Genomic DNA, 10,230 nt, shown 5'->3' on the forward strand with positions numbered 1-10,230 from the left:
AACCTTAAAACCCAAAATCAATTTTCCAGAGTTTGATGGTGCTAATCCCAGGAGTTGGCTGAGAAAATGTGAGAAATTCTTCGAGTTATATAATATTCCTGAACATGAAAAGTTAAGTTATGCTTCAGTACACATTGGAGAAAGGGCGGATGTGTGGTTTGATAGTTATCTGGTTAACCATAGGGGAGTAATGACTTGGAGTAAGTTCTGTACTGAGTTGTGTAGAAGGTTTGGGAATCTAAGACCCCAAGACATTGTCGATGAGTTTAACAAAATTATGCAATATGGGACTGTTGAGCAATATCAAGCTAAGTTTGAAGAACTCACTAGTTATATGACTATTTTGAATCCCTTGTTGAATGAAACACACTATGTTGCTAGTTTCATTAGTGGACTCAAACTAGAGCTTAAACCCCTGGTAAAACTAGCCAATCCTAAAACTGTTTTGGATGCCTATGAAGTAGCTAAATTATATGAAGACTCTTTCAGGGCACTTACCCCTCTTTTGTCACCCAGATACCCACAAAATTCCAATACCAGACCCCTTGCTATTACTTACCCCAGAAATCAACCAAACACCACAAACAGAACACCTCCTATACCAAATGCCCAAAACCCTCTGAGAATAACTTATCCTAACCAAAGACCCCAAGCCAGAGCTCCCTTTAAACCAAATAATTTGCCACCTAATCTTGAAGCATTGAGGGAACAGGGATTGTGTTATAGGTGCAAAGAGAAGTATTTTGTGGGGCACCAATGTAAACCAAAGGTACTGCATGCTATGGAAGGGGTAGAAGTAAATGAGGATAATGAACCACAAGAGGAATTTGTAGATGTACCAGAAACACTTGAAGAACCAGTAGAGGAAGTTGCAGAAATTTCATTAAATGCTTTACTGGGGTTAAGTTCCTCTAAGGGAAGTGTTTCTACCATTAAAATCATTGGGTATGCTTGTAAAGTACCCATGACAGTCTTAATAGACAGTGGGTCAACTCATTCATTTGTTGATCCTTATATTGTGAAAATTCTGAAACTGCCGGTTCAACCAATGAGAAAACCCATGAGGGTGGTAGTTGCTAATGGGCAGGTCATGAGTTGTCAATTGGAAAGTCATTCCTTCAGCTGGAAAATGCAGGGTGAACAGTTCAATTTCAGGTTAAGACTCATGAAGGTCGGGGGTTGTGACATGATACTAGGGATGGATTGGATAGATATGGTAGCACCTGTTATCCTCCATACTAGGCCCCATAGTTTGAGTTTCATGTGTGAAGATAGAATGATCACTTTGTATGGAGAAACAAGTGATTCTGGGGTGAATAAAATAGACACTGTAGATACTGAACAACTAAGGAAAATGCTACAGTGTGGAACTTGTGAAGTGGTAGCTGAATTGTCAATGGTAAGTACTGGAGTAACCATAAAGGGAAAACAGGAGGTGCACCCAAGCATTGACAAACTACTTCAATCATACAGTACAATATTCCAAGAACCCATGGAACTACCACCTGAAAGAAAGTGTGATCATGTGATCAACCTAATTCCTGGTGCACAACCATTTAATTTGAGACCATATAGGTACTCCTATGATCAGAAAAATGCTATTGAAAGCATCATTACTGATATGCTCAAAGCTACCACTGTTGTGCCAAGTCAATCACCATTTGCTTCACCTGCCTTGTTAGTTAAGAAAAAGGATTCTACTTGGAGGTTATGTGTAGATTACAGAAGACTGAATAGTTTAACTGTAAAAAACAAATACCCTATTCCCATGGTTGATGATCTACTTGATGAGTTATTTGGGGCTAATGTGTTTTCTAAAATTGATTTGAGGGCTGGTTACCACCAAGTGAGGATGAAACCAGGTGAAGAACATAAGACAGCCTTTAGGACACACCATGGTTTATGGGAATTCAGAGTCATGCCCTTTGGACTAACTAATGCACCTGCTACTTTTCAGTCTTTGATGAATGAGGTATTTAAGGATCAAATGAGAAAATATATATTAGTATTTTTTGATGATATACTAGTATATAGCAAAACTATGGAGGATCATTTGGTTCATTTGAACATGGTATTGAAACTGTTAGAGAAGAACAAACTTTTTGCCAAGCAGAGTAAGTGTGAATTTGGACAAGATCAAGTAGAGTATCTTGGGCACATCATTAATGGTACTGGGGTCAGTACTGACCAATCTAAGGTATCCGCAATGATTGAATGGCCAAATCCCAAAAATATAAAGGAATTGAGGGGATTTCTGGGATTGACAGGATATTACAGAAAATTTGTTAAAGGTTATGCTCACATCAGCAAACCATTGACAAATCTGCTAAAGAAAGGAGAATACCAATGGAATACAGAAGCGGAGGCAGCTTTCAATCAACTTAAAGTGGCTATGTCACAAACCCCAGTACTTGCATTACCTGACTTTAACAAAACTTTTGTTTTAGAGGTAGATGCTTGTAACACTGGAATTGGAGCAGTGTTAATGCAAGATAAGAGACCCTTAGCTTATATGAGTCAGTCTTTGAGTAAAAGACACCAAGGGATGTCTACTTATGAGAAAGAACTGATTGCACTATTACAAGCTGTTGATAGGTGGAGGCATTATTTGCATCCACAACACTTTATAATCAAGACTGACCACTTCAGCTTGAAGTTCTTACAAGAACAGAAGATTACAACAGCATTACAGCATAAAGGTTTAACCAAACTCATGGGGTTAAGTTTTGAAATTCAATATAAGAAAGGAGTGGAAAATTTGGTGGCTGATGCACTGTCAAGAAGGGTGGATCAACAAGATGAGAATGATACTCAACAATGCTTAGTAATAACACAACTGCAACCTAAATGGATTGAGGAGATATTGGAGAGTTATGAGGGAGATCAAGAAGTATTGCAAGCTATTACAACCTTAAGTAGCAATCCTGGTAATGGGGTGGATGTATCATTACAACAAGGCATGTTAAGGCATAAGGGCAAGGCATGGATAGGCAGTAATGGATCACTTAGAAGACAACTAGTTCATACCATTCACAACTCAGGTTTAGGAGGTCATTCTGGGGTCTGGGCTACCTATCAGAGGTTGAAAGCAGTGGTTTACTGGCCTGCTATGATTGAATTAGTGAAGGTGGTTGTCCAAGAATGTGATATTTGTCAAAGGTGCAAAGATGAGCAAATTGCATACCCGGGGCTGCTACAGCCACTACCTGTTCCTGAAAGAGTGTGGGAACACATCTCATTGGATTTTATTGAAGGCTTACCAAAATCAGAAGGGAAGGATACTATTTTGGTTGTGATTGATAGATATAGCAAATATGCTCATTTCATTGCTATTTCTCATCCCTTCACTGCATCTCAAATAGCAAGGGTATTTTTAGACACCATTTATAAGTTACATGGTCTTCCCAAAAGTATAGTATCAGATAGAGATAAAGTTTTCATAAGCAACTTCTGGAAGGAACTTTTCAGACTCTTGCAAGTGCAACTTCTTTTCAGTTCTGCCTACCATCCACAAACTGATGGGCAAACTGAAAGATTAAATAGGTGCCTAGAAAATTATTTGAGATGTATGACAGGACACAAACCAAAAGAATGGAACAAATGGCTTTCATTAGCAGAATTTTGGTATAACAGTAATTACCATACTGCATTGAAAATGACTCCTTTCAAGGTGCTTTATGGGTATGATCCCCCACAACTATCTTTTGAACTGGTGGCACAGTCAAGAGTGGATACTGTTGATCAAGTGTTCAAGGAAAGGCAAATTATGACCAAGGTGTTGAAGGAAAACTTGGCTAAAGCTCAAAATAGGATGAAAATGAATGCTGATAAGAAGAGGACTGAAAGAGAGTTTGAAGAAGGAGATTGGGTGTTCCTTAAGTTGCAGCCATACAGGCAGACATCTATAGCTGTCAGGAGGAGTTTAAAGTTGGCTTCAAAGTTCTATGGACCATACAAGATCATACAGAAAATTGGACCAGTTGCCTACAAACTAGCACTACCTCTTACTGCCAAAATACATCCTGTTTTTCACATTTCCCAACTCAAGAAGAAAGTTGGACAACATGTGACTCCTGCTATTGATCCTCCCATTTGTACACCAGATGGTCAGCCATTAATAGAACCTGTTGCTATTTTGGATAGAAGACTGGTCAAGAAAGGCAACAAGGCTTCAACTCAGATATTAGTTCAATGGGCTAATCTATTACCAGAAGAGGCTACATGGGAGGACTATCAGTTTATCAAATCTCAGTTTCCAGGTCTTGAGGATTCCCAGTTTCCAGGTCTTGATGAGTCTTGAGGACAAGGATCATTTGAAGGAGGATGGATTGTCACAAATGTCTATTGTGACTTAATAAATTTAAGTTATAAGTAGTTTAATTGAGTCCTTTAAGTTTTAAGTTGTTAAACTTCTGCATTTATATTAAAGTCCCTAGAGTAAATTAAGTTTATTGCTTTTTGGTCCCCAATTCTGTTACAAGAATTGGACAGGTGTCATTTGAGATGTAGCTGAGTCAGGCCTATTTGTACCATTGTACTGAACTTTTGTTGGATCATCAATACAAAAAATCAGCTTTTCCTCACTCTTTTCTCTCTATCTTCTTTCTCTCTTTCTGTAAATTCCCCATTATAACAAGAGAACCTCTCCTCTTGTTACATGATCCTTATCCTACGGTGGCTAACGTAGTTTCAGGCTATCTGAGCCTTCTCGGTAATTGGTGCAACTCCCAAAAGCATGAACATGATATAGTTGGCTAAGAAGCCCATGATTTTCGTGAAATAACTTGTAAATGACTTGAAATCATGATTTCACGAAATAACTTGTAAACATGGTTTCATGAAATAACTTGTAAACATGTTCTGAAGTGATATAACATAAACATGGTTTCATATCACATAGCTTGTAAAACATGGGTTTGAACAATATAGTTACATAATAGACTTGCATGAAAACGTGTAAAACATGTAGAGTGTTTTCTTGAAAATATCATAATAGTTCATAAACTTGCATGTAGGAATCCATGGGATGCAAAGTATGGGTTTTCATGGATTACGGACAGATTCTCAATAATCATAATGATGTATCAAGAACAAAATGAAGAATTTATAACAATTTAATACATAATATAGCATGGGGCATGGACCTAGGGTTATCATGAACATGGTTAAAAACCCTAGTTTTCGTAAAACTTCATACTTTATGAAAGAAGAGGCGTGGGGAAGAACAATGATGTTCCCACATGTAGATAGTAACCCTACATTCCTGTTAATGCTCCAAACTTGTATTAAAAATCTATTCTTGGAAGAAGAATTTTAATCCTTGGCCTTGGATTCCTTTAGGTGGGTTTTCTTGAAAACCGTATGTTAAGAACATGAAATTCTTACTTAGAATTCATAGGAAATTGAAGGAATTCACTTAGGATGGTCTTACGGAGCTTACCTTGATGCTTGGAGAAGTTGAGAGGAGAGAACTTTCGTGTTAGGGCTTGAGAGGAATGAGGCTTATGAAATAAAAACTGAATTCCCGTCTTTTTATTGTCTTAGTCGCGGCACTGTTACGGACCGTGTTACGATCCGTAACACATGTTACGGTCCATAACACTGGACCGCAACGCGTGTTAAATTTCCAGAGAGGGTCTAAGTTTTGAGGTTGGGTTACGGACACGAGATACGGACCGTATCTCGTGTTGCGGTCCGTAACGATGAACCATCCTTTGGTCCAAGTTACGAGACGGTGATTTTTCAAGCCTTACCCGTTACGGTATGAACGACGGTCCGTAACACATGTTACGATCCGTCCCTTGAAGCGTAACGCTGGGTTTTCTGAGCTGAAACATATTTTCGATTCCAACACTCTCCTTCTTGGGTTTCTAACCTCTCGAGTCATGAATATGGTTTAGTACGGATTTACGAGATATTACAAACGTGGATTCAATAACCTTAACTATTATTTAATTATATCTCAAGTATTTCGATAGTTCAGAACTTGTATTGATAGGAAGAATCAAACGATTTAACAAGACGAGATCCCTAATAATACTGTATATAAGTATTTCGATAGTTCAGATCATGTACTGATAGAAATAATCAAACAATGTAACAAGACGAGATCATCAACAAGTCTAGATAATTAATAGGATTTTTCCATAAAGTATATAACCTTAACTATTATATAATTATATTTCAAGTATTTCGATAGTTGAGAACATGTACTGATAGAAAGAATCAAACGATCTAACAAGAAGATATCATCAACAAGTCTAGTCAATTAATGCAATTTTTCCTAAAAGTATATAACCTTAACTATTATATAATTATATATCAAGTATTTCGGTAGTTGAGAACATGTACTGATAGAAAGAATCAAACGATCTAACAAGACGATATCATCAACAAGTCTAGTTAATCAATGTAATTTTTCCATAAAGTATATAACCTTCATTATTATATAATTATATTTCAAGTATTTCGATAGTTGAGAACATGTACCGATAGAAAGAATCAGACGATCTAACAAGACGACATCATCAAGAAGTCTAGTCAATTAATGCAATTTTTCCTAAAAGTATATAACCATGACTATTATATAATAATATTTCAAGTATTTCGCTAGTTGAGAACATGTACTGATAGAAAGAATCAAACGATCTAACAAGACGGGATGCCTAATATAATGGTGTATATATTTTGTTATCAATTAAATTGGTCAGATAAAGTCAATCGTTGGTTCCTATCAGACATACAATTACATTTCAAATATTTCGACAAACTTAACTATTATTAATTATATTTCAAGTATCTCGATAGTTCAGAGCCTGTACTGATAGAAAGAACCAAACGGTCTAAGAAAACGAGATCCCCAACAAGTCTAGTTAATTAATGTGATTTTTCCTTAAAGTATATAACCTTAACTATTATATAATTATAGTTCAAGTATTTCGAAAGTTTAATATTAGTTATTGCTCCTAAATTAATTTTAGGGATAATTTCAGAGATCTCCCCTTAGGTTTTGCTCCGTTTCACTGACCTCCGTTGTGGTTTACGATATTACGGTTACCTCCCTTATTTTGATTTTTTGGTAACAATTCTCTTTATCTATTTATTATTAATGTAAAAAAATTACAAACTGATTGATTTTCCCTTTCCAACATTAAACTCTTCTGATTAATTAGTTTTATCGAATCTCCTTTAACAAATTTTTTAAGAGTAAAACCTTTTATTTATTTATTTAAGAGTAAAAACCTAATAATCTTCGTTTGGAAATCCTCCTCAATTATTTATGGAAGCATTGCTTTCATCATCCATTTCTTCTTCTTTTTTAGTCTTCTACGTGAACAACTTTTAGCGGAAATTAATTAATGACGAAGTCAGAATACTGCTCCATAAAGTTTAATTTAAACTATAACTCTAACAAACCAAAATTTAACCTCACTAACACCCATTAGATTTTGCAAGTCAGTACCCACTGGAGTTAATTTTCCTAAATTTAGATCTTGTTAAGTGATGTTCCAGGTTTTGCAATAGGCCTTTTTAATAATGCAGGGTCTTTCCTTTGGTTTTAATTGGAATATTTTGACTTTAAAAAATTACTTAAACAATACTTGTTGAAGTTTAAGAATATTTTAAAAATAAAATAAGTTTACAAGAATACAACAACAACAACATACCCAGTGAATCCCATAACGTGGGGTCTGGGGAGGGTAGAGTGTACGCAGACCTTACCCCTACCTTAGGTTGGGAGGCTCTTTCCGGAAGACCCTCGGCTCAAGAAAAAGCATAGGAAAGGTCAGATACGGGCAAACAAATCAAAGCAATTATGAAAATGATAACAATGAAAGTAAATAAGTCATTATAAACCAACAGATACTCGCAGAAATCAAGAGACAAGAAACTATAGAGCAATATAACTACTCGTAAGAAAGGATAAACGCGACTACCTACTAGCCTTCTACCCTAATATGAGTCCTCCAAACCCTCCTATCTAAGCTCATGTCCTCGGTAAGCGGGAAATGCGCCATGTCTGTCTAATCACCTCTCCCCAATACTTCTTCGGCCTACCTCTACCTTTCCCGAAACGCGCACGCAGCGCCCTCTCGCACCTCCGCCTTTGGGGCATTTGCATCTCTCCACATCACATGCCCAAACCATCTCGGCCCTCGTTTCCGCATTGTCTTCCACCTGAGGCTACTCCGACCTTATCTTGGATGACTTCATTCCTAATCTATCGCGCCTAGTGTGCCCACATCCATCGCGGCATTCTCATTTCCGCCACTTTCATCTTCTCGAACATGAGATTTCTTGACTAGCCAACACTCCCCCATCAACAACATAGTTGGTCTAACCACCACTTTGTAGAACTTGCCTTTAAGTTTTGGTGGCACCTTCTTGTCACACAACACTCCGGAGGCAAGCCTCTATTTCATCCACCCTGCACCAATACGGTGTGTGACATCATCATCAATCTCCCCATTTCCTTGTATAATAGACCTAAGATACTTGAAACTATCTTTCTTCTGTATGACCTGGGTGCCAAGCTTCATTTCCAAGTCAGCCTCATGCACTATATCACTGAACTTGCACTCTAAGTACTCTGTCTTGGTCCTACTCAACTTGGACCCTTTAGACTCCAGGGTTTGTCTCCAAACCTCCAGCTTAGTGTTAACTCCACTACGAGTCTCGTCAATCAGAACTATGTCATTCGCAAATAACACCATGGCACCTTACCTTGGATTTGTCGAGTCAATCTATCAATCACCAAAGAAAATAAACATGGGCTAAGAGTCGATCCCGCGCAACCCCATCACCACCGGAAAGTGCTCGAGTCTCCTCCCATAGTCCTTACCTCGGTCTTGGTCCCATCATACATGTCCTTGATCGCCTACCGTGTACGCCCGGGTGCACACCTCTAGCCTCCAAGCATCTCTATAGAACCTCTCGGCACTTTGTCGTATGCCTTTTCTAGGTCGATGAATACCATGCGCAAGTCCCTTCCTCTCCCTATACTTTGCTCCACCGGTCTCCGTACAAGATGAATAAACACGTAGTGAGCGCCCGCATGAATCCGAATCGGTTCTCTCGAGATAGACACACCTCTCCTCACCCTCATCTCCACCACCCTTTCCCACACTTTCATAGTGTGTACATGGCTCGATCCCTCCGTAGTTGTTGCAACTTTGAATGTCGCCGGAATCATTGTACCGCATCGCCATTCTTCGGGCATCTTAGCCGTCTTAAAGATGACATTAAATAACCGAGTCAACCACTCCAAACCCGCCCTGCCTGCAGTCTTCCAAAATTCCCCAGGAATCTCATTTTGCCCGGTTGTTCTTCCCCTACTCATTCTACGAACAGCACCCTTAACTTCCTCAACCTTTATACTCCTACAATATCTAAAATCACGACACCTCTCGGAGTACTCCAAATCTCCCAACACAATATCTCTGTCCCCTTCGTTGTTTAAGAGTTTGTGGAAGTATGACTATCATCTCCGTCTAATAAGAGCGTCTTCCACCAGTACCCTGCGATCCTCGTCCTTGATGCACTTTATCAGAAGGGCAAATCAATTAGTTTGTAATTTTTTACATTAATAATAAATAGATAAAGAGAATTGTAACAAACAAAATCAAAATAAGGGAGGTAACCGTAATATTATAAACCACAAGGGAGGTCAGTGAAACGGAGCAAAACCTGAAGGGAGGTCAGTGAAACGGAGCAAAACCTGAAGGGAGGTCTCTGAAATTATCCCTTAACTTTAATTAATATAAATTAAGTGCTCTTAAATTCTCTCATTCTTGATATAGTTATCTAAAAAAGCTCGATTATTCTTCTTTGTCATTTTTCTAAGTTATTTTCAAATCATTATCAAATTACATATTTGAAATTATGTAAAAAATACTATAATTTACAATAATTAATAATTTAAATTATTTAAAGGCATATGAAAAAATACGTTCCAAGAATAATCCGTTGTACAAAGGGATCAATTTTATTATGTTCAACCAGTAAATATGTCCGTGCTTTTGTGCGATTAAAAATTCAAAAATTTGATATGCTAATAATTAATTTAAAAATTATCCCTATATTGTATAAGAAAGAAACATTTATAAATAGCATAATTAGGTGCCTTTCAATTTTGTGTCACAAGTAGCATATAATGAAAAATAAAAGGGATAAAAATAGCACATATGAAGAATAAAGGGGTCATTTTTGTACGTTAATACAATTAAGACT

This window comes from Lycium ferocissimum, chromosome 11, assembly GCF_029784015.1.
Source record: "Lycium ferocissimum isolate CSIRO_LF1 chromosome 11, AGI_CSIRO_Lferr_CH_V1, whole genome shotgun sequence".
NCBI classification, from domain to species: domain Eukaryota; kingdom Viridiplantae; phylum Streptophyta; class Magnoliopsida; order Solanales; family Solanaceae; genus Lycium; species Lycium ferocissimum.